Source organism: Mustela erminea, chromosome 17, assembly GCF_009829155.1.
Source record: "Mustela erminea isolate mMusErm1 chromosome 17, mMusErm1.Pri, whole genome shotgun sequence".
NCBI lineage: Eukaryota > Metazoa > Chordata > Mammalia > Carnivora > Mustelidae > Mustela > Mustela erminea.
Genome location: NC_045630.1, coordinates 58,022,609 through 58,049,740, shown reverse-complemented (window position 1 = coordinate 58,049,740; position 27,132 = coordinate 58,022,609).

Below are 27,132 nucleotides of genomic sequence, written 5' to 3'. Positions count from 1 at the left end.
GGAAGACAGAGAAGCAGGTGTCAGAAAGACCATAGAAAACTTGCCAATTATGCTCAAGGGTTTGAAGGAGGTGCCACTAGATGGGTTAAAATTTGAAATGGACATAATTTGTTTTATGTTTTGGAAGATCATGGTGATTTTGTGAAGAATTAGAATGTAGGGTGACAAGCACAGAAACAGTAAAACAATAGACTCTAAGAGACTATTCTCTTGTCCAGATGGGAGATGATCACAGTATCAGAGGGGGTGAGAAAATGTTGGATTCAATATATATTTTGAAAATAGAGTGGATAGGTTACTGAGTGTGTGGGAGAGGGAAAAAAATCAAAGATGACTCCTGGATTTTGAGCTCAAGGCATTAGACGAATAGTAGTGCCATTTTCCAAGAGGAGGAAAATTACAGAAACAGGTGTGGGGTGGGGGAAAGTCCAGTTTTGTGTATTTTAAGTGTGAGATGCTTATCAGATATCCAAGTTGAGTGTTGAAAAGGCATTTAGGAAATTTATTCCAGAGCTCAAGGGAGAGATCAAATCTGGGAGTCATTGGCATATGTGCAACATAAAGAAGAAAGCAGCCCTTAAGACTCAGAATTTAACCAAAGCAGGAAATTGGACCTAAGATGACTAGGAGAGGTGGCTAGTGGAAATATAAGCACCCCCTCCATTCCATACCACCTGTTCCCTTTCTTCAAGAATCCTTGGAGATATCAGAAGGGACATTATATGGTGTGAGACTTTCAGCCTTTCCTCCCTTTGATTATCAAAGAATTTCATATGTCTGGAGATCTGAGGGCATTCAGGTTGCATACACTGGATTATGATTATAAAAACCACTTTAAAAGCATCTGTAGCCACGTACTTACACTTTTTACAAAAGCAACATTGCCTGAATGTTTCACCTAAGGTGTTTTGGACAAGGTTCATCTAAGAAGGCATGGGTACATAGATTAAAATATCAGCTAATTGGAAATAGGAGTCTGACTCTCAGAAAAAGAGTTAGGATCAGAATGTGAATTTGGAAACTATATATGTAGAAGTGAAAGCTGAGATTTAGGGGGATATCGAGACAAGGGCAAAGAAAGAGAGAAAAAAGTTGTCCTTTCAGGGATACATGTGACGAGAGTCTGGAAACAGCAAGAACATCGAGAAAACATCAAAGAAGACAAACAGTAAGAATGAAGAATGTAGTTTCAGTAAAGGCAAGAGAGAAGAGATTTAACATTCTATAACAATAGCTTTAATATGATAAATATTTTCTGCAGTGGAGCCCTGAATGATCTTGAACTATCTAAGGTTTTATTATGTTCATTTTTCTGTGTTTGCTGGCAGAGTGCAGTGTAAGGCTACACCTTTAGATAATGTTTTCACAATAGGGTCTAAAGCACTTTTTCTGGTTAAGCTTTAGCGTAGGACTTGCTGAGGTGGAAAGAGAAGCAAGATGCCAAATCCCATTTCTGGTGACCTTCCTAATAGTGTAGAAATGGCATCCGCCCTAATGATTCCATTCAAGTGATCTAAAATAGAAACTCAGAAAGTCAGCAGCTCACAGCCCACCTCCACCCTTTTCTCATTTTCCTTTGTTTTCATCTGCTTGTTACTGGGAGCCCCTGATCTAAGGAGGGTTCCCATCCTTCCTGGCCAACCCCTGAACTCTGGCATTCTGCCCAGTGCTGAATTTGTAGTTCAGAATCCTGTTACCAGAGAGGTGAACAGAACGTGGAAGGGACAAAAAGGACTGCTCTTTGGTATCCATGGTTCATCTCTTGTAAATAAAGGCAGCATTGGATATTAATGGGATCATTTGCTTAAAGTCAGTACTAATGTACTGAAACTCTCCAGAGTCTTCTGCTTAAATAAACCTTCAGAGTTTCTGCTTTTTGATGAAGATTTCTATGTGTCTAAATTTTTAAAAAAATGAGTAAAGAAAATCACATTTTTTATTTAGAAAAAAAAAGTTTTCCGATTTGTCAATTCCAACACAATTTTTAGCTGTTTTGGACTTACATAAGTTAGTACATTCTTCACTGTTAAAGTGAATTGAATTGTTAATGATATTACTTGATAATTCTCTCACTGAAAATTTCCATTTATTTCATTTATTCATTTCATAATTTACTATTATTCACAAATCATAAAATGAGATGATGCTGGTGGAAGAGAGTAGTAAAACATGGAACATGACTGACTTTAGAATACATAAAACTTGATATTTTCCCATTTCCCTTTTTTGGGCCCATTTGGAATCTTCCACTTCCAAAAGTCCTAGGACCACCACCATGTTACATTTGGTGACTCAAAGTCCCATATATGGCTATGCAATCTTTCAAGTACCTCTGTAAGCAACTCATAATTGATCAGATGAAATGAACGGTTCTCCTCTCTCTTTGCCTTCAGTTTCTGGCTCTATTATACAACTACATTAATTTGATTAGATTAATTTTTACCTCCACAAAGCATACCAGCAGGGTGGTTCATAGACACATATCAAATCATTAAAACAACACATATTGTTTCTCCTTCTTTTTTTCAACCACTTTTTACATTTTATTTTTTCTTAGCATCCTTCCATGAGCTTTAAATAATAAAGATTTTAAGGTAAGGTGAAGAATGTTATTGAATATGGTATTTGTGAGGACAATGACTCACACAGTTTTGGGGGAAAATACACTAAAATGCCATTCTGTGACTATTTGATTACTTCATCCTTATTGATTTAGAAAGATCTGACTAACTACCAAAAAAAAAAAAAAGCTTAGCATTTTAATTGTGATCTTAGAATATTTAAAAATTAACTCAAAGAGAATTGCATCTTTTTTTAAAAGTTTTATTTATTTATTTGTCAGAGAGAGAGTGTGTGCATGTAAACACATAAGCAGGGGAGTGGCAGGCAGAGGCAGAGGGAGAAGCAGGCTCCCAGCTGAGCAGGGAGCACAATGTAAGACTCCATTCCAAGACCCTGGAATCATAACCTGAGCCAAAGACAGTCACTTAACCAACTGAGCCACCCAGGCATCCCAAATTGCATCTTTTTGATGTTAAATTTTCTGAAGCAAGACCCTGACATGGCTTTTCATTAATTTAGGTCGATTTTTGTGTCTTCTATACAGTTTTAAAGTTTTTATTATATAGTTTTTAACATTCCTTGTTATATTTATTCCTAGGTATTTTTTTGTTACTATTAACAAATGAGATAGTCTACTCAATTATATTTTATAATTGACTATTGTTTTTTATATAGCAGGCACATTGATTACTCTAGTTAAATTCATATCCTACTTTTTTTTTTTTATTACTTTTTAGAAGTTCTTCCACTGGTATTTAAAGCCAAAATTTACTGGATGCTTGTTGCTAATGGTATGTCATTGCTCATAAGCGCTATCAGTACAGAAGTAGTAAAATTACATAATTATGTAGACACACATACATCTCTCTGTATTTTTCTCTAATATCTGATGTGATAGAAGAAATTGAATCAGTCTTTGGCAGTGGACTTCCATTTCTGACCGTGGTAATTAACAGAAAACTTACATGCCTTTTACATTGTAAACAACTATAAAATTGGTCAGAATATCTGAGGAAACTGTTTTTAGGCACTGAACAGCAGGCAGCCTGGGGACTGTGATCCTTGGAGAAAGAGAACACATATGGCAAACCCCACTATTATTCTTGCTAACTGCCTAAAAGCACACAACGAAGGAAGCCCAAAGATTTGCAGTCATGCTGTGTAGAGGAAGCAGAGATAAAAATCCCTGATGACTTAAGGGCTGACATTCCCAGGGCAGATGAACATGGATGAGAGATGCACAGAGGGTGAAGGAGGGGAGCAAAAAAGCTTAAATGTCGACTCACCTCGGATCCTTGGCCAAGGCCTTCATTGCACACATCACAGCAAGGTGCTGAAAATCAAAGAAACTCTAAAAAAAGACTGAGAAAAAGACACCTTAAAGTCTGTGGCAAAAAAACTAAAGAAATAGTAGGTAACCTATCATCAGAAACAATGCATCACAGATCCATTATTGTTATAATGGAACAATATTTTTAAAGTAATGAAAGGAAAAAAAAAAAAGCAACCAAGAATTCTACAGCTAGTAAGAATAATCTTCAAAATAAGAATGAAAGTGGATGGGTACCTGGATGGCTCAGTTGGTTAAGTGACTGTGTTTGGCTCAGGTCATGATCTTGGGGTCCTGGGATCGAGTCCTGTATCAGACTCCCTGCTTGGTGGGGAGTCTGCTTCTCCTTCTTCCACTCTCCCTGCTTGTGCTCTCAGTCAAATAAATAAATAAAATCTTCAAAAAAAAAAAAAAAGCAGAAGAAGAAGAATGAAAGTGGAGATAATTCACTGCCATGAGAACTGAACTATAAGAAATGATCAAAGACGTATAGAAGACATGGAAGAGGATAGGACATATGTTTTATTTTTAATTTTTATTTATTTTCTTAGTTTATTTTAAAGACAACCTACTGTTTGATAATATGATAATAATAATATAGCTTTTTAATGTGTGAGAACTTAAACTATATGACAATATTAGGAAAAAGTAATAGGAAGGATACAGAATTTCACAAATGTAAGGTTTTCGTATTTTTTAAATTTTCAAGTGTGAAGCATTAAATAGAGCAATATTTAAGTAGACTCTGATTATTTAAGAATACCTATTATCCCTATGGAGCAACTGCTAAAAAATGAATAAAAAGAAATAATTCTATAAATATGTCCATAGAAGAAGTAAAAGTAAATATTAAAAATATTCTGTTAACCCGAAGTTTAAGTATAGACACAGATAATTTGAAATAAAAAGGTTGGAAAAAGGCATGCCAACAGTAAGCACAAGAAAGCTGGAATATAGTGTATTTATAACAGAAACAGCAGATTTAAAAACAAGAAATATAAGCAGAAATGAAGAAGAACATTTCAGAATGGTAAAAGCATTAGTCAATTACAATGAATATTGTAACAATCCTAAATATGTCTGTACTTAATAACAGACATACAGAAATACATGAAGCAAAATTGGCAGAATAAAAAAAAAGATGAATTCATAATCTCAGAGATTTTAACACCTCTCACAAGCAGTTGATATAAAAACTAAACAAAAATTTTAAATAGCCCCAATTTTATCAAATAAATTGTCTTTGTAATAAGGAAAAAGGAAGTTTCACCAGGAAAATTCCAGATATGTGTATGTTGACCTGTTAACTATATCAAATCAGGTAGGGAATAATGCCAACTTACTCAAATACTTAAAACACACACACACACAACTGAACATTCTCAATCAACTTGACCTAATAAACATTTATAGAATATTATATTCAACAAAAACAAAATATACATTCTTTGTAAGTGCACATGGTACATTCATCGAGATATAACATTGAAAATCCATTAAAATCTTATTGACAGTATTTTCTGATCATGATGGAATTAAGCTATAAATCAAAACTAATGAACTATTAAGAAATTTCCCAGATATTTAGAAATTCAAAAACACATTTCTAGATAACAAATTAAAGGAGAACTCAAAAGGAGAAATCAGGAAAAAAAATATCAAATAATAATGCAAATGTAACATATACAACTTTGTGGTGTGTGATCAGGAAGTACTTCAGAAAGAAATTTATAGAAAAAATAGCTTTATTGAAAAGGAAAGAAAAATAGGAAAGAATGACTTAAAATGAATCACCTAATTTTAAGAAATTAGAAATTAGAAAAATCTTGAAAAACATTATTATGATTTCTATAATTTTCTAATTATATACTTGAATAATTTTATGTGAATTGTGTCCAAACTAAGTGGCAGGATGGAAATAATAAAAAAAATTAAAATATCGATGAAATAGAAAACAAAAGGCAATAGAGAAAATCGAGGAAGCAAACATTACTCTTTTGAAGATGAATGAAATTAATAAATCCCTATGCAGACTGATCAAGAAAAAGAGAAGACACACGGGCTGCTGGAGTGGCTCAGGTAGTTGGGCATCCGACTCTTGATTCCAGCTCAGGTAATGATCTCAGGGTCATGAGATGGAGTCCCACATGCAGCTCCGTGCTGAGTGTAAAGCCTTCCTAAGATTCTCTCTCTCTCTCTCCCTCCCCACACCCCTTACCCCCACCACTTTTAACACATGTGCATACTTTCTATTAAAAAAAAAGAAGAAGAAGACACAAATTATCACTATCAAAAAATGAAAAAGGCAATAGCAATATTATTACAGATCCAACAGATATTAAAAATATAAAGGAATATTATAAACTTTTTGCCAATAAATTAATCGACTTAAATAAAATAGATGAATTCTTTGAAAAGCACCCCATGCCAAACCTAGTGGAAGATGCTGTTAAAAAATCTAAATAGCCTTAACTCTACTGAATGCTTTGTGTTTGTAATCAAGGAAACTTCTCACCAAAAAATTCCAGACTCAAATGATTTCATTGGTAACTTTAATGAAAAATTTGAAGAGAAAATAAAGGCATCTTACCCAGACTCTGTAAAAATATGGAGGGTGAGGAGGCATCATTTTCCAATGAATTTTTAAGACCAGCACCACTCTGGTTGCAAAATGTGACTGAGAAGTTAAAGAAAAGAATACTATAGAATAATGTCCTCCATGAACATAGATACAAAACAATTAGCAATATATGAACAAATCAAATCCAGTAATGCATTTTAAAAAGACAACATATCGTGACTAAATGTGGCTTATTCCAGGAATCCAAGGTTGTTCCAACATTCAAGTGTAATATATCACAAGGAATAGTGGAGAAACATCATGTCATTTTTTCAATAAGTATGCAAGAGGATTTGACAAAATCCAATACCTACTCATGATAAACTTTCACTCTTCAAAAGACACTATTAGGAGAATGAGAAGGAAACCACAGACTATGAAAAAATATTTGCAATATAACTGACAAAAGACCTTTACTCAGGATATAACAAAATCTCTGCTGTAAGAATACAGCCATCTCCATTTAAAATATGGGCAAAATACTTGAGCCGACACTTCACAGAGTTATGGGAGCAGCCAGTAAGTACATGAAAAGATGTTCAACATTCAGCAGTGACTCAGCATTGTTGAGCCCATAGTCATTAGGGAAACACAAATTAAAAAATACTGAGGACACCTGGGTGACTCAGTTGCTTAAGCAGCAGGTTTTGATTTCAGCTCAGGTCATGCTATCAGGATTGTGAGATTAAGTCCCTTGTCCCGCTCCATGCTGGGCGGTGGAGATTCTTTCCCACTCCCTCTTCTTCTGCCCCTCCCCCACCTCTCTCCCTTAAAACAATACAATACAAAAGAAAACAAAACAAAACACTGAGATACTATTTCACATTTATTGAAAAAGAGTTGTGGATAGAAATGCTGTGGAGCAACTGGAACTCTCATAGTAAAGCCTTTGGGAAATGACTTCTTACAGTGTTAGAACTATAAGCATCATATGGCTAGTAATTTCATTTCCAAGGGAAAATGAGTCCATGTATACCCATATGACCCACTAATTCATTCTGAGACATGAATCCATACATACACAAAATGTTCATAAATGTTCATAGCAGTATTATTCATAAAAGTTTCAAATTAAAAGTAACTGAATTAAAATTTAAAAAATAAAAGAGGGTTTAAAAGTAATCCAAATGCCCACCAATAGGTTAAGGAATAAAAAAATTGTGGTTTAGTTCTACGACGGAATACTGTCCAGCAATAAAAATACATCAGCTGCTGATACCTGCAACAATAAGGATTAATTTCACCAATGTTACGTTGAGCAGAAGAAACCAAATGTAAACCAGAAAACATTAATGCTGTAGATCAGATTAGTGCATCCTCCTGACATGTGGATTAATTGCGAGGGGCATAGGGGAAATTTAAAGAATGTTGGGAATATTCTGTATCTTAGCTAGATGGTTGACTGCTTATATGCATTTGTCAAAATTCATGGAACTGTATACTTAAGATGGTGTGTTTTATCCTAGGAAAATTAACTTCAATAAATCTGATTTAAACAAATATCAGACCGTTTTCTTACCAGTGTAGCCTGCATTGATTATTGATTTCCACACTTTTCTGAGGAAAAAAAAAAAAAAATATATATATATATATATAGGAGCAACTCTACTGATTTTTGTCTACTTTTTTTTTAACAAAAGGACAGAGAGCATAGCTTCTTTGACAAGTACAATCAATATCTGGAGATTTTGGAGATGAAATTTATTAGCAGGTCTTAAAGATATTTCATTCTGAATATAAATGCATTGTCTTTTGATAAGGTTACTGCAATCTAATTGAAATAAATCAGAAATAAAAGATCCTAATAACTTTGGGGCAATTAATTTGTTGCACTTAATATATCAGGAGTACCTTAAGGACAGGAAATGAACATGCTGCCTCATTTAGTTTGCCATAGAGCAACAGAGCTAGTAAGACAGGAGGAGAATAAACACTTGCTAAGCACCAAGCATGTGTCTGGTCCTTACTTATATGATATCAAACAATTCTAGAAGTTCAGAGTTATTATGCCATCCATTTCAAAGATGAGGAAACCAAACTTGAGTCCAATATGAATTGTGAGAAGCAGACCTATATCCTGACTCAGACTGTGTTCTTGATCTATGCAGTGAGTCTTAGATTTTGGTCAAAAGAATGTCTGCATCAGAATAGTCTAGGGTGTTGATTAACATGTAGATATATTGGCCTTACCTCAGACCTACCAATAGAATTTCTAAAGATAGGGATCAGAAGTTTTGGTAAATTCTCCAGGTGATTTCTAATTAGTTCCAATGTTTAAGAACCATAGTTGCACACAACGCTCAAAGCATAGTCAGCACAGCAAATGTCCAGTACATAGCGACTAACTGCACACATTTACTCGTTTTCCATCTGAACTTTGCATGGGAAGTAATTACTTCTCCTCCAGTCCAACTTTCTGTATCTAGGACTTCTCAGTGGACTCTGAAGTTCTTTGCTTTGGCTAGTATGCTTTATTTGCAACAATTAAAAAACAAGGATTTTTGATAGTCATGGAACAAGCTCCTAGCACATTAAGTGCAAATAACCTCCATAACCCAACCTTCTGAAGAGACAAATAGTACTCTCTCAGCAGTTTCTATTGTTCACTGTCTTTTATTGTTGTAAATTTTGTTTTATTTTCATAGTTTGGCTTCAGATTTTTTCCCAGTTCTTAACCAGAAAGGTCATTTCTGGGTTTGTATTTTTTCATCTAAGATTTCCTCAGTCTGTTTCCACATGAAAGAGAGCAGAAGAGTAAGTGAACATTGAATTCCAAGCATTTTTGCCCAACCTTACCTAATAAAATAGTTTTTATGTTTCTTAAACATAATCTGATCCTATTTTTCTTAGTCTTGCAGATAGTAAATTCACGGTCCTAACACCTTTTTATCATGATCATTCTACTTGAAAACTTATTTGGTCTATCATTCTGTGTTGTCTGCCCCAAAGTACCATATCCACCAATAGCCACAGAGCTAAGTGGCAAACATTCTTGAACATATGAACTTCTCCCCACTTTAATATCATTCTCACCACACATGTCTTGTCTTTTGTTGCAAGAATATTCTAAATGTATTCCAAGTAAATCATTTGCTTCTCTATTTTGCCATTGAATCTGAAGTGAACTGAGAAGAGATTTAATGTACAAACCATACAGTACACCAATGGACTTTTTACTTCTGACAACTAATTCCTCTGTGTGTATGCATGTGTTTAAACATAAAAACAGCCACAGTGACTCAAACAAGGATATTTGTAAATGCCATAGACCTAAATACTTACTAGGGTGGGAAGTTTATACCCAGAGAAGATAATAATCAGTTCAATTTTAAATGTCCTTTATCTAAAAGGCCAGAGCATTGGAGCCTTATATTGCACTAAGTTTTAAAGTTTCCTCTTTAAAATGGAATGGTCAAATGGAATGGTCATTAAGTAATTCTACTATAATTCCAAAGTTTCTCCAGTTGACTTCAAATTTTTACCAAAGGCCTGTAACGTGTTTGTTTCGGGTTCATCAGTTCTACTAAATTCTGTTCAGGAAACTGTGTTCATAGTCTATTACATGGCTTTTGAAATGGGTTCAGGAAACTCCCATTCTCCTCTCTAGATTCTTCCATGTATGCATTATGTATCAACTTCCAGATTTTTTCACATGTAAAGTGAACATAGTGATAGTTGTTGTAGTCTTCCTGGGAATTTATAAAGGTTAATTTTTTAATTAGATGAAACACTTCAAGATCTTAGAGAAAGGAAGTTTCATAGATAAAGTATTAAGATATCATTATAATTTGTGTGAGGTTCTGCTTTATGGGTGGGATGACCCCCTCTTGAAAAGGTCATAGAAATGGACCAAAGGCATGTGGAATGACAACAATCTAATCTTCCCTATTGCACAGCTCCCTGTCCTGATACCATTGTCCCATGCTTCCTGGCTCTCCACCGGCAGAAGCCTTAAACATTGAGCAACCTTTTGGCTTGGAGAAAACCTAAGTGCATACTTGCCTGTATTCCAAAACCAAGATGACGTATACTTCCAATTGAACAGATGTGGTCAGCCGTTGATTGGACCCAGAAGAGTAGAAATTAAAAGCATCCAAAACAACATTAAGTAAGAAATAGGGGTGAACAAAGGTGAGAAGATGCACAATTCCTATCCTTTCTTGTCATTGTGTTTTCTTTCCTCTTACTCCCTTTTTTCTCAGCAAGGAGGTTTTCCAAGTCTTTTCCTCTCTTTGGCTTTCTTTGCTTGGTCATAAGGATGGGTGTGTCCAGAGTAGCAAGTCTTTCCCATTACCTTCCAAGCACTCAAAATTGAGCATGAATTTTGAATGGTGCTTAATAAATATTGCAATTTCCATAATTCAAGGACTTATATATCCATTAAGAGGCTCTTCCAGACCCGTGACCTTTCTCATTCTGCTTCCAGGTGCCCCATGTCGGTTAGTGATTTCATTGAAAATCAGCAACTACATTCACAGAATCATGGAATAATTGAGTTGGAAGAGGATGGGAATTTCTCTGTCTAAACTTCATCTTTCTTTCTCCCCATATAAAAATTCCCGCCCTGATATCTCTGCAGGATTTCATTCAGCCTCAGCTCATACAACTGCAAGCCTGGGGTGCTTACATCCTCAGAAGATAAGTTTGTCTGACTCTAGAGATTCAAAAGTTCTTCATCTTGAGCCAGAATCTGCCTTCTGACTTCTACCCTTCATTCTTAGTTTTTCCTCTAGAGCACCGTGGAATCAATATAATCCCCTTTTCAACTCAATTTCTCCTAATTCATCCTGCATCTGGTTCAACTGCCTCAGTTATTCCAGTGTCCTCTGTGTGACTGTGTTGTCCACATGACTACACACTGAACTTGTGGTCAACTATAAGGCTGTCATCTTTTCCATATGCATTACTGTAATCCATCTCTCCCTCATGGTACACTTTATCTAGGTATTTTTTTTTTTTTTGAGCTAAGTGGAAAGCTTTTATATTTGTCTTCTTCAAATTTCATTCTGTTAGTCTGAATCTATCATCCAAGCTTTTCTCTGGTCTTGATCCAACTTATTTTGTTTTCCTCCTACCTTTTTGAGTCATCCACAAATTTCATGTCTGCTTTCTTTACAGTCTCCAAATGGCTGGCAAGGATGCTATAACAAATAAGGCCCAGGCTTTGGGAGGGAAAATCTCCTTTGAGGGACTGGAGCAGCTTCTGTCAGGACTCAGCCCACATCCCCTAAATACCTGAATGCTGGCCTCAGGTGCACTTTCCTCTTCTCAACCAGCAACTGTCTTTTGGGTGGTGGGCTACTTCATGCTTTTGGAGCCCATGTTGCCTATGCTCATAGAGAGAGAGCCTTTCTGGGAAACAATAGTTTTCCTGGAGACAACCCTCCGCCAACAGCCATTGTATACATTGGAGTATAAATACCCCAGCTCTCTTGTACCTAATGCAACCACATCTGTGGTGTGACTTCTTTTGTTATCAGATCATCTTTATAGGGCTAAGTCAAAACAGCCTCCATAGGACTTTGTCAGATAACATGCCCTTGTTGGCTTCCCAGGGTGTATGAGTGTGCATGCATGCATGTGTGTATAAATTATATATAAAATCAACATCCCTAATTTAACAATCTATTCTTTCACTATTTGTGTGCAGTGGCTCTTTTACATGTATTTTTGCTTTTTAAAATAAACTATTTCCTCTGTTGCTTGATCTGTTTATTCTGTCAGTTAATATTGACAGAAGAATATGTGAAAGCAAAAGATTTTTTTCTTTTAACCATAATGATATGAATGCCATTTTTTTTTAATTTTTTATTTTTTATAAACATATATTTTTATCCCCAGGGGTACAGGTCTGTGAATCACCAGGTTTACACACTTCACAGCACTCACCAAAGCACATACCCTCCCCAATGTCCATAATCCCACCCTCCTTCTCCCAAACCCCCTCCCCCCAGGATCAAGAAGATGTGGTATATATACACAATTGAATACTATGCAGCCATCAAAAGATATGAATGCCTTTTTAATTTGAAGACTATTCTCCTGAATAGAGAATATAGAGCAAAGTGGAATTAAGAAATGCTACCTTGTTATTGTCTCCTAATGCTCCATGTATATGTCTCTAGCTTTAAGGCTCCTTAATTTTTTCTTTTCTTCCCAGTGTAAATTTAAAAGGTGTTTTCACTATTGGTACCATACGTTTGTAACAAACTTTAGTCATTCTGGAATATATCAGTTCTGTTTTGTTGTTGTTGCTTTTACTGTGTGATAAGCAAAAAGTCCATCAAGGCAAAAATCAAAGAAGTTTTAGGAGTTTATCAAGATGAGGTGTCAGAAATATATATAGCTGTTTGAAGTTCTCTATTTATACTTGCCCATGCTCTATATGAAGAAAGCATGTACCATATCTTCCTTCTGATTGACCAGCTTATAGACTACTTTGACAAAAATAACTTCTGTTTTTGTAAATAGTAAATGCTTTGTGTCATCATATCATGTGTGTTTTACTTTTCCACAGTGATTACATCCTTAGGCTTAAGTGTTTCCAAACAGTCAAAGATAGTGCTAGTCCTTCATCCTTCTAAGAGATATTTCTGGATTGACCTAGGTAGACTGTTCCATTGTCACATCTTAGCTCTGGGCCAATTATTTCTGTTATTATCCTTGACATTAATAGTTTAAATCTGAAGCCTTGTATTAGGTCCCCAGACATTGTTTTCTGTTTTTTTGTTTGTTTGTTTGTTTGTTTTTTTATTCAGTGAACCTGAGTATGTCCTCCCTTGCTATCCTTATTTCTAGATCACATCACTTCAATTTTTTTTAATTTTATTTTTATATTGTTGGCTCAAAGTGAACTACCTCATTTTTCTTTACAATGTGAAAGTATAAATATACACATGAATAAATACACAGATAGATAAGTCATATACCTTTGATCTCTATTATATCCAGATTCATTATTTTCATCTTTTTAAATCAAATTTTAGTTTTATACAATAATTTTAAGCATCAAAATCCTTCAGATAAAATTTAACCCAACCCCATAATACTTTTTTTGATGCAGAAATCGAGAGTAAGAATTTATGTAACTTATTCAAGTTGACTATTATATTGGATGTTCTAAACTTAGAATTCTAGTTTTCTGTTAAAAATATATTCTTCTTAATTTACCATATTGCTCATCCCAGCCATTACCTCAGGAAGTAGGTGACCATGAGAACAGAAAAAAAAAAAAAGAAAAATAAAATTGGCGATTTTATCTTGCTGGCTAAGTAGAATAAATATACTAGGATATGGCACTATCTGAAAAGAAACATTTAAAAAAATTTTTTTAAAGATTTTATTTATTTATTTGACAGACAGAGATCAAAGTAGGCAGAGAGAGAGGAGGAAGCAGGCTCCCCGCTGAGAAGAGAACCCGATGCAGGGCTCTATCCCAGGACCCTGAGATCATGACCTGGGCCGAAGACAGAGGCTTTATCCCACTGAGCCACCTGGTGCCCCTGAAAAGAAATATTTAAACTAAATTCAGAACCTGTCTTCTACAGATTTTCAGTAATAATGCACCCGTTGTATGTCATTAGGTAAAAACGATAAATTGCAAAAGGGCCATATTTTAGAAACAAAACACTTGCATTTCATAGATGTGAGCATCACTGTAGAATAGCAACATTATGGTTGTGGAAGCACTGGGTGAAAGCATATATGTATTTGTTGTGTCCCCTGTTTCCTCTTTAATTAACCAACTAGCAGAGAAGCAACAGATCTGAATGCATGGGGAATCCCAGTTGTTCGAGCTTGTCAAAATGCATACTGACAAATTTTCATCAGCTCACTTTGAAAAATACTTTATAACCTAAACCCAGTGTCACTGAGTTGCAGCAGGTGTTCCAGATGGTAGTATAAAAATGTCTGTGGGAGACATGGAAGTAATTCAAACAGAAGAGGGACCTTTTTCTTTTTCTTTTTCTTTCTTTCTTTCTTTTTTTTAGTTGGAAGAGGGGTTGATGGATCCATTTCAGGCAGAGGCAGCATTCGTGTTGAGTTTGAACTATAGAGGGAATGGACATTTAGTGTTCATGCCCAGGTTTGGATTGGGCCCCAGAGACCTGACTGGACCAGAGGAAGTTCATTCTGTATTCAATCACCACAATTAGGCTGAGAAAAATCTAAAAGGAATATACTCACCTCTCTCCCTGGTCCCAGGTGACATGAGACACTGTGTATGCTTAAGTTTCCCTATTGATCTCAGTATGTGTGTGTTTTGTTTACAACTGATGAGTGGAATGACCTGACAACACTCAAACTGAGAATTTTCTCACATATCCACTGGATATTTTTCTAAAAACTCTGCATGTATTTATTTTCATCGAATGTATTTACTACAATAATAAAGTGGTTTTCCCATTGAAAAAAACATAGTGACTCCTTTTACTAATCAATATTAATTCATATGGGCACATTTTAGATAAACATGAACTTTTCAGTGTACAGTTGGTTTGAAGTAGAAGAGAGTTTTTCCCCATTCAGATTTTGCTAGGAGAGTAAGTAAAAATGGGAACATAGATATAAGTAAATGGTGGAGAGCAAGTACAACTCATGCTCTCAGAGAAATGAGCATGAGAAATGAGATTTCAGCTGATATCAAAATGGTTGTGAACATTGGTTTTGTTTCATCCTTTGAGAGAAAGAATAAGAGGAGAGAGAATAATGTCCTTTTCTGTCCCACTTGGTTGCGAGACGGTCATCAACATTGGCTTTAATCCCGGATAATCAACTTTTCTAGCAAATGAATACAAGGAAGAAGGGTTCGTTAATGATTTGAACAGTTTCCAAACTAGAATCAGCTTAGTTTTTTCTATTTCCTGACATATTGGCAAATCATTTTTATGAGCCCTTCTGTGATTCATTGAGCCATTTGGGGAGGGTCAGAGGGCAAGGGTGCCATTTACCAGAGCAGGTTTAAGCTGGGGAAGGCGAGGTCAGAGGGGAAGAGAGACCCTCATTACTCTGGGAGGATTCCGGGGGGCCAGCTCTGAGCCTGCCCAACCGCGTTAGGCTCATACTGGGTGTTTGTTAGCACAAAGCACCGAACTGCAGGTGTTCTGCACTCTACAGAGTCTTCAAAGATCAGCCTCAAATGTTTCTGTTACTATAAAGAGGATTAAAAGGATTTAAAAACATAGCAGGCCTGCCCAACTGCTAGCATATTTGCCAACATTTGCCAAGAGGGAGGAAAACAGGGTAGACTCTATCAGCCATAAGTCCTGGTAGTTGGGGGAAGCATACTTTTCAGGTTTCTTTTTTTCCTCTTTTTCTCCTTTTTTAATAGCCTGAGTGTGGAACTGTAGCACTTTCAACTGGAACTCATTAAGAATTCATGGGGCAGAAAATGTAAGGGGTTCTGGAAACGGGGACTTTGAAAGGCCAGAAGTGAGCTATAAATAAACTGCTGCTGATATTCCTTTTTTTCTGGTGGTTAAATATGCTTATTACACTGAAATGCTCACATGGAGTAAACCAGGTGATTTTTGACCCGAAAACCCAGTTTACATTGAGGGGCACGTTGACATTTATGGACTTACCACATATAGGTATCATAACGGCCATTACACATTCTCAGAAAGCACTTTTGCTATCCTGTACGGGTTGCCCATATTGACAGCCATCACCTGCAGGTGAAACTATGAGGTCCAGGCATCTGGAATCGTTGTTAAGGCACCAATGTTACTACTTACCGTTAATGGTTTTTAACATCAAATTCCAATTTCCTTGCTTTCAGCTTTGCCCTGGTTCAATAACTTACCTTTGGTTGTTCTGGTTCCTTTATACAGCACACCATTTTTCAGCAAAGTCCAGTGGAGAGGCTGAGAACTGAGTTAGCGGTGGGACCTTGGGTAGGTCAGATAACCCCTCTGAGCTTAGCTTTCTTATTGATCAAGTTGGAGTAATACTACACTACTCTAATCCTTCTCGTAAGACTCAGCATTTTTTTTTTTTTTAAATAGGGATGAGGCTGGAACTAAAGACTTTTTTGCATGTGTTGTAGATAACATACACAAGGTATGTGCACGTGCACACAAATGCACACACACCCATATCTCCCATTTACATAATGCAAGTCTCCAATTTCTAGGGTAATTTTGTAAGACTGTGCTTATGTAATGGGTATTGATTTTGGAGCACACTACAGAAGCCTAGTATTTGAATATGTCATATGTAATGTTTGGTACAGAAATTCCCAGCCTGGATCCATGGACATTGCACTCTCAAAGATGGCCTTAAAGGTCTAGAAAGTGAATGCAAGCAGTTAGTCTGCAATGCATGGATTTTCTGGGAAGAAGCTTCATCAGTTTTATCTGGTTCTCAAAGGAGTCTACAAGCTTCAAAAGTACTTAAGAACCAAGCTCCAGGAATATAAGGCAATGGGTGACAGACTACAGCCTGCCTTTCCAAAGACATAGACAACCCTTGTTTTTTTCTCATGGCTGTTCCTTTTTTCTTTCCTCCATTTCATCACCTGTAAAGAAGGTGTAAAATAATGTATATTTAAAACTTAAGCTAAATAATGCACTTTCAAAACACTGTTTAGAAATACTCGATAAATGTTAGCTGTGGTTTTAATATTTTAATATCATATAGTATCTTGATAGGGGATAGAGCCATCCAGGAAATATTGCCCTTGATTAATATGCCTTGGAGGAGCCTGAAGGGATCAGACACATTGGTATGTATCAAGAAACAGTGAGATTACCTGGGAAGATTTCAAAGCAAGGATACAGAGAATTTTGCATGTGGTCAAATTCGATAAAGAGCAATCTCTACTAGCTGAGATAGGAACACCGGATGAACAGAAGTTAGCCACTCTACTGGGAGGTTGAGAGAGGACTGAATTGGCGTCCAGCGGAGAAGCATCCAGAGCTAAGTTTAGCCAGACAGGTTGAATGAAGATTGTGGAGAATCCAGAGTGGCATGCCGTGGAGTTCATATTTGACCTGGAGGTAATGGGAGCTGTAGATAATTTTGAGCAGGAAAATCTCATGATGAAAACAATATATTCTAAGCATTAATTTGGCATATGTGGGCAGGAGGGAGCCATGTGAGGAGGGACCGGAGTCAGGGAGCGAGCTGGGAGCTATGGCAATAATCAAGGTGTGAGGTGATGAGGGCCTGCTCCAGGATAGGAATGTTTGTGGAAGGTGCTGGGGATGGGGGCGGTGGGGCATGTATCCACCTTAATTGCTTATTTGCTATGATTTCTGCTTCCAACTGCAGTTTGCCTTGGCTACTAAACCTTCCTGACCCTGAAATATTCCCTCCAGTCTTCCAGCAGGGGAAGGAAGAAGGGAGAGGAGAGAGGGAGGAAGGGGATTGTTAGAGAAGTCAGACTGGGGCTTCTAGTGTGGAAACTGGATTTTAATCAACAGACATAGGCTCAGGGAAAGAAGGAGGAAAAGGGGAAGGATGTTCGTTTGGACTTACTCAATTTAAGAATAACTTCCTTGCAAAGAACCAGTATGACTGCAGAATGAGTGGCTTTATTCTCCTCTTTATACCAGAAGGGGCCATAAGATGAGGAGCAAGAGAGGCATTTGCTTTTCTAAGTGAGCTTCAGGTTCACCTAAAGTGATGGCTTTCAACCTTTTTGACCAACACTCCATAAAAAATAAATAAATAAATAAATAAATAAATAAATAAATAAATTTACATGGCGGGCAAACACACACACACACACACACACACACACACACACACACACACAAATATGAACAAATACAATTGAAGTAAAAGTTTCCCGGAACATTCCTCTCATACTATCTGTGATACATTCTGATATTTTTTCTAATCTATTTATGTTTTTATATATACATGTATTTTTTTAAAAAGAAAATTGTCACTCAGTAAATTGATTTTTTTGATCAATAATAAATAGGTCACAGCCTGCTTCTGATAAATCATAGACTTCTAAGGACCTGGACTTCAGCACCAATATCAGGAAATTCATGTATCCCCAGGTGTAACTGGAATGCTTTAGTCTGCTTCTGTTTCCTATCCACCTGCCTCACCCAAGCCTTTTTTCTCTCTGGAGTTTCAAAAACTGAGAAAAGCTGGAGGCTCTTGCTCTATTTAGTTTAGAGCTCAGGTTCAAACCCACTCTCAGATTCAGTGCCTGCACCCAAGCCTTCTGGAAGTGCCATCCAATTAACTAGCTTGATAGTCCTCACTTGGGACCTAAAGCCCACACACAAAGATCCATCAACAAGGTTTGTTCCCTAATGAGACCTGAACCCAGACACAATGGCCACAATTGGGACAGACATTTTAATGTCTTGGGCTGGTTCCTTATATTATCCTTGGCTCTAGTGGACCAATGCACACACAGTAACATTCTTTACCTGAAGTTAGCTGTAATTTCAAACTAGGTGGAATTCTTTCCTACCTTTGAAACCACAAAATAAAATCAAAGAAATAGGATCTTTTGCAGACTGTGGCTTTGCATTGACGAGAAGTGGTGGAAGGCAAGCACATGGCCTCAGGTTGGAAATAACTTTTAAAATGTCTGATTTTGATCATAAGGCCAAATTATCTGGGCACACGGTGGTCATTAAAACCTCCTCTCTGTAAGCCCCTCATGTGTGTATATGCATACCTGTAATTTAGCATTCTGGCTCAATAGTAAGTAGAACATCAAAGCGGAGAAGGAAAAGTGAACTAAGGCAATGAAAATCAATCTGATTTAAGGGAATTGGGTCTGCCTATGAAGTCAGCTAGTTATCAATAACCTGGAAAGAAAAATGTAGAGGACCAATTCTAGGAGCCCTAAATCAAAATGGGGGTGTAATTATTTCTACTTATGTGCTCCTGTTTTTAAGAATTCTGATGTTGTGAGAATAACTCTAGTGGGGATGAACTCTAATATTTTGCAGTGGTCATTCTTCTTTTATGAACAGTGGCCTACTTGCAACCTGGTTTTGACCATTTCCCTGGAAATTTGAGTGTGAACTGGACACAGTGTTGAGTGTTTTGGTGGGCCCCGGTTTCCTTTTAGTCTAAGGATTGGGTGGATATGTTGTCTGCTCAATTTCCATGTAAAACCCCAAGTCCAATGGTTCTAGGACTGTGGTACATTAATCCCCCAAAAGAAGTCCATACATGAGTTTTGAAATTGTATGGAAAATTTTGTGTATATGTATGAGAATGAATTTTTCTAGGAAGAAGGCCATAGCTTTCATCAGTTTGCCAAAAAGATCTGCAAGAAGTTTAAGAATCACTGAAGCAAGATATCACTAGCATCTAGAAGTGTCAAAGTAATATAATCATCAGACTCAATCCTCAGGGACTGCTCAACTCATGGGTTGGAAAGTGAAAACACCAAAGGCAACCACAAGCCATTTGACCACATGGCAAATGGCTTCAGTCAGAGTAGAGGGCTGGGGTAGGCTGGGGCATGGTTTGGATTCCTGTGTAAGCCAGCTTCCTTCTGCCATGTGGCTTTCCATTGCATGACAACCAACTCATAATATCAAGGACCAACTGTAAAAAGGGGGCTATTATGAGAAATAGAGTATAAATCTATCTTTGCCCCTGGGAAGTCAATTCAGAGTTCATGTCCAGTTGACAGCAGCCTGTATCCATGAGATAATACCAGAGTTTTAGTGTTGGAAGAGATGGATCTCCATTCAATATAGTAATCCTTTAAATCTGTTTGGAGCCCACTTTCTCTACTTGCCCCTTCATCATTCTATTGTTAGACTGCTCTAAGTCCTAGAGCTCTAGGTCCTAATTATCCTAGTTTCTACTTATTGGTCTTAATTCTGTTTTCTAGAAATTCATAAGAGAAGTCTACATCTGCCATGTGAAAACTAAACAGAATGTCTTAATAACATCATACCTTTATTTCGCCAAATTAATTTGGTAGAATTTTTTAAATTTAGCATGTTAACTAAAATTTATGGTTTATAAAATATTTTTATGTAAACTATTAACCAGCAGGAATTATTATACTCATTTCTTCTTTCTTTCTTTCTTTCTTTCTTTCTTTCTTTCTTTCTTTCTTTCTTTCTTCTTTCTGAAAAGTCAAGACTCACTAAGATTAAGTGATTTATACAAAAACCTACAACAAATAAATGGAAATCCAGGATCAGACCTTGCATCTTTAATTCCAGGTCAAATGCTCCTTCCATTTCCTTACACTGTCATGATGATTCTTTCAGTCATTCAAACATTTTGTATGTGAGTGCTAGTCTCTCACTGAGTTGTTTTCTCCAGGCCCAATACCCCTGCTTTCTAGATTTAGTTCTCAAAATTGACATGTGCAGTCCCTCTAATATCGTGACTCCTACTCCTGGAAATACTCTCCACTTTGTCAATGCCCCATTAAAGTGCTAGACCCTAGACAACACTTCAGATGTGAAGGACAATAAGGGCTAGCTATTAACCACTTTCTCTTTCCTTCCAAGGAAGACAGAGACTAAGAAAGATGTATGGTTTCTAGTATCTAATAGTACAGGTTGTTCTCCTGATACTCTGAAGTCTATGTGACAGCTTTGCTCCAATATGGTCCTGAGGACTTTTTATTCCTCCTATTCATTCCCTTGTGTAGTCCCCTGCTACATTAAAAAATACTGATCTATGTAACTAATGGAATATCATGGAAATGATCTAGTGTGATCCCAAGGCAAGGTTGTAAGTCATTTCATTATTTTTTTCTGCCTCCCTATCTTTTGTATTACCTATTCTGGAAGAAACAAGCCACCATGTTGTGAGGAAGCACAAACAGCCCTAATTTGAGGTCCCCGTAGCGAGGAACTGGGACTTCCTGCCAGCAGCCAGTACTGCATTACCAGTCATGTGGGTGCACCATCATGGAAGTGAATTCTTTAACGTTTGTCAAGCCTTCAAATCTCTTGACCATGGCCAACTTCTTGACTGAATTCTTTTGAAAGACTCTGAGTCACATCCATCTAGTTAAGCCACTCTTAAATTCATCATTTTTAAAGATAGTTTGTTGCAAAGCAACAGATAATTCACACATCTATTCAATAAAATAACCGAAACCTAACTCCATCATGTGTTTTAGAAATATTGATCATCTAATATAATGTCATATATTTTGTGAACTGTTTCAAAAAAATTATTTTGTTCACTTTTTATGGTAACATATTATGGAGGCATAATTTTCTTTTCTTTTTTTCATTTTATTTTATTTTATTTCTTTTCAGTGTTCCATAATTCATTGTTTATGCACCACAACCAGTGCTCCATGCAGTGCATACCCTCCATAATACCCACCACCAGGCTCACCCAACCCCCCCTACCCCTCTCCCCTCCAAAATCCTCAGTTTCTTTCTCAGAGTCCACAGTCTTTCATGATACACATTGTAATCCCTAAGGCTCAAAGAGGTATAGCAATTTTAGAAAGTGAAGAATTTAGAACTTATATCCATTTCTCACTGATCAGAGTTCCCACCTGCTAGGGTATAGTTTCAAAGGACATATGAAACCAAAAGGGTCAAAGCAGAAGGCTGTCATTCTCAGCTGAGATAACACTAGATCTTTTACTTTCCTATACTGGTACAACCAACAATTTTACACCTTGATTAAAAACATGACATTGCTGCTTAATCTATTTTCTTTCATGTTTCATTTTATTTTTCCAGAATTCTTTTTAGGACAAAAGAGCAATGAAAAAATATTGATTATGACTATAGTGAAGGAGTAAGATTTGTGGAAGTCAATATAAAAGCTATTATGTGTTTTATTTGGGTATGTAAACAGAGATATAATCTTCATCTCTTCCAATGATCATAAAGTCACACTTAACAGATTTTGAAGACATCTATATACTGAACTACCATATTACATAAAAACAAAATCCACATTAGAGCATAAGCTCTGTTTTATGTTCACCACTGTTACCCAATGCCTAACTCCACAGATGTGGTAGATACTCAAAAAAATGGATGTTAACAATTACAACATATGATGGGTAGGCAGCTTTATAAAATGGACTTTTACTTCTAAACCAAGATAAAGACTGTCATTATAACTTTTACATATATATTTGCTAGTATATAAAAAGAAATGCAAGAATCTGAAACAAATAATTCAAACATGAACACATTTCTTTATGGAGATTATTCACATTTTATACAATAGTACTGATGAATGGCACTCAAAGTCTAAAGCCTATTACTTTTAATCACATAAAAGAAAAAGTTTTAAAAGACAGAACAGTGAGATATTATTCTGTCTTTTTTATGCCATGGCTACATGGCTTTTTTTCCCCCCATACCTCCTCCTTCATGAACTTACTTGCTTTTCTCATTTATTCTCTGTTAACATTGAGGTCCTGGGTAGCATTATTATCTTGATAAGATAAATATTTCATGTAGAAGTATATACAGGCAGTATTTAAACAAGTTAAGCTATAACCCACGTAAAAGTTTTCTTATTTGTTGTGTGAACACTTGAAAAGTATATAGTTATAAATACAAGCTTCAGTGTTTTCTGTCAGATTAAGGTAGAGAAATTAGGAGATTTTCTATTGCAGGTGTAAGTATTTTAATTATTCTAATTGCTCTTCCATTCTTTTCCACTATAGTCTGTCATGAGTCAAATTCTATTTGGAATATAAGGATTTTTCTGTTGAGAAGAAAATAAAACACATTTGTTTAACTTAATGTTTTATTTCAAATGACTTATAAAGGTATCACTGTATGTGATAATGATGAAATGATTCTGCTCTCTCTTTTGAGGAATTTTAGCTCACACAATTTCCTGCAGAACCAGGATCTCCAAAGATGATCCCTTTCACTGAAAAGTAAGTAAATAGGAAATTTTAACAAGACAACTATTGTTTTACACTTAAACAGATTAATAGAAAGACAATAAAGCAGTTTTGTGCTGATGAGTGCTTGATTTCTGGTCTTTCAGGAAAAAAAATCTGCCAGATAGTTTTTCTATGTAGGTTAGACAGAGGGTCTGAAAGAGGGCACATTGCCCAAGTTAGGTCACTTAGTTTTCTTTAATTTTGAGGAGGAAAACTTGAAGTCAAGCTGCCTGAGTTAAGATTTTGGCTCTGCTACTCACTAGCTGTGAAATTTTGAGCCATTTGCCTCGCTTCTCCGTGCCTACATTCTTATCATTAAAATGAAGTTAATGTACCCCAATGTTTATAGCAGCAATGGCCACGGTTGCTATTTGTGGAAAGAACCAAGATGCCCTTCAACGGATGAATGGATAAGGAAGATGTGGTCCATATACACTATGGAGTATGATGCCTCCATCAGAAAGGATGAATACCCAACTTTTGTAGCAACATGGACGGGACTGGAAGAGATTATGCTGAGTGAAATAAGTCAAGCAGAGAGTCAGTCATATGGTTTCACTTATTTGTGGAGCATAAAAAATAGCATGGAGGACATGGGGAGTTAGATAGGAGAAGGGAGTTGGGGGAAATTGGAAGGGGAGGTGAACCATGAGAGACTATCGACTCTGAAAAACAATCTGAGGGGTTTGAAGTGGCGGGGCGGGGTGGGAGGTTGGGGGAACCAGGTGGAAGGTATTATAGAGGGCACAGATTGCATGGAGCACTGGGTGTGGTGCAAAAATAATGAATACTGTTATGCTGAAAATAAAAAATAAATATAAATAAATAAATAAAATTTTAAAAAATAAAGTTAATGGGGTTGGTTCATTTAGTAAAACATAGGACTCTTGATCTCAGAATTGTAAATTCGAGTTCCATCTTTGGTGTGGAGATTAGCTAACAACAAATTCTTCAAGATGAGCTTAATGATAGTATTTTACCCCATAGGGTCATGGTGAGGATTCAGTAAGTCAACACATGCAAAATGCTTAGACTAGAAACTGACTCAAGTAAGCACTCTATAAAATTTAGCTACCATTCATTTATTCAACCACGACAGTATTATCACTGTTTAATAATTCTGTAACTCAAGGAATTAATATCAGGATCTCTTTCACAGAAGGTATCTTCTTGCACCCACTATGGCCACATGAGGGCTTCAAATTGCCATAAAAGTTACCATAACAAAAGAAAACTCTAATAGATTCCCATAGAATTTCTCAAGAGGTAATGGGAAAATTCTTCCCAGCCCCATGAGGTTGATAGGAACCTATATCTCTTCCCTGGAGCCTCTGTACATATGGCTAAATAGCCTTCACATGTGTTGGAAGAGCGATTCTCCATGTCAGGAGCAGAGAGGTGTAGGAGAGAATTTTGTCCACTCTTTCCATGTGGTAGAATCTCTACTATATTCCTGACCTCTCTCTACCCTCATTCACTTAAAAGTGAAATGGTTGGATTTATAGAGTGAAATAGACACACATATTATTTTGCAAGTTGTTTGCATTACACCTGATATTTGAAATCTTCTGTAAACCCATTGCCTCTTTCACCTGCGAGTTTCGCTTAGTCAGCGGACAGCAAGAAGGTTGACTCAAAGGATCCACAGTAGGATCGTTTCATTTCACATTAGGAAAAATGACAGAGGTCAAGGCCAATGGAAGGCAAGTGATTTTCTCAAGACCAAAAAACACATGCCTTAGTAATACATTAAAACTGAATTCAGTGGCTTCTGATTCTAAGCATATTCTCCAGAATGATAGGTTATTTTATTTATTTATGTAGGGAGAACCCTCTAATCAGTTATTTAACTTATTCTCTATAGGCCTCTGTTTTCATATCTGTGAAGTGGGAATATTCATAGGAAATATTAAATCAAAAGATATAATCTATGTGATTAACGGTACTATTTTGGTTAATGATGATGATGATGATTATAATTATTAATAGCATGCCAGTCAAAGAAAATATCACTTGCAAAGGAACAGTGCTATCAAAGAACATAGGTCCAAGCAACAGAAAATTATTGGGTGAATTGGCCTATTGTGTCCACACTTTTATAGTATCAGGAAGTGGAGCTATAACCTGAAACTGGAGCATGTTGAATTTTTTTTTTTAATGTCGAATTTCATTTTACAAAAAGGGGAAGCCACTGATATTTTGATGTTCAAGCCTGAGAGTTTGGTTTTAAAAAGATAATCTGGCAGCAGGGCAGAGGCTATACTGAAACTATAATCATGTGGAGGCACTTGGGCATTGAGGTCCAAAAGATCAAAGACCTAATCCTCTTTTTTTTTTTTTTTAAGATTTTATTTTTAAGTATTTCAACACCCAGTGTGGGGCTTGAACTCACAACTCCAAGATTAAGAGTCACATGCTCCACCGACTGAGCCAGCCAGGCACCCCACATTCTAATCAATAAGATACAATACATAAATATCTTAGAGTCTCCAGAAAAATGATAAAAAGCCTTAACAACTTATTCAACCAAAAAAACTTATTTTTTGCACTAAATTATTGAATTGTTTTAAAGTTGAAGTAATTAGAGTCAGCCTAGGCCCCTCCCCACCTTTATTTCTTAGACGTCAAGGGCAAAACTTAACCAATTACACATGAGTTATTCCCTCCAAGGCTCTGGTGTGTTGACATATACTGTAATTGGAGACTAGCCATACTTCTTTGTTACTTTTGGGTGGCAGATTCTGGCATGTGAAACTCACCAAATTGAAAAACAAATCTCTGATTGCAGCTTCAAACCTGACAGGCAAACTATTAGGATACTTTTCTTTCTTAACAAAATGTTGCAAGAGTCAGAAGCTATGAATTTTTAAAAAAAGATTTTATGTATTTATTTGGGAGAGAGTGAGAGAGAGCATGACAGGGGAGAAATTCAGAGGGAGAAGCAGACTTCCCGCAGAGCTGGGAGCCCAATGTGGGACTCGATTCTGGAACTCCAGGATCATGTCCTGAGCCGAAGGCAGTGACTTAACCAACTGAGCCACCCAGGCGCCCGGAAGCTAAGATTTTTATTAAGTTTTTAAGCTAAGCAGGTTTTCATCATCATTATCACTACTTATATGTGCTTTGAGGGAATGTCAGGTTTGTTTTTACATTTGTGTTTCATTTGGTTTGGCTTTATTTTGTAAATCTCTCCCCAGAAACTGAGTTTGACCCCTTGAATAAAGTCAATCCACAGATTGAACTGTATATGTTTCAGGCTATGCTATTTAGACATTTATCAATATTCTGTATTTTTGTTTTTACTGAAGTATAGTTGACATAAAATATTATGTTAGTTTCAGGTGTACAACATAGTGATTCAACCTTTATATATGTTATGGAGCGATTGCTATGATAAATCTAGCTACCATGTCACCATACAAAGTTGCTATGTATTCTAACTATATTCCCTATGTTGTACATTGTATTCCCATGTCTTATTTTATAATTGAAGTTTGTACCTTTTAATCCTCTTCCCCTATTTTACCAACCTACTCTTCATTTCCTCCAGCAACTGCCATATTGTTCTATGTATCTATGTTCTCTGTTTCTGTTTTGTTCATTTGTTGTTGTTGTTGTTTTTAGATTCCACTATAAGTGAAATCATACAATATTCCTCTGACTTATTTCATTATTTTATTTAACATAATACAATCAAATCCCTCTATGTTGTCACGAATGGCAAGATTTCAAGCTTTTCTGTATGGTAATATTCTGTTATCTATATAATATACATATATATATATATAT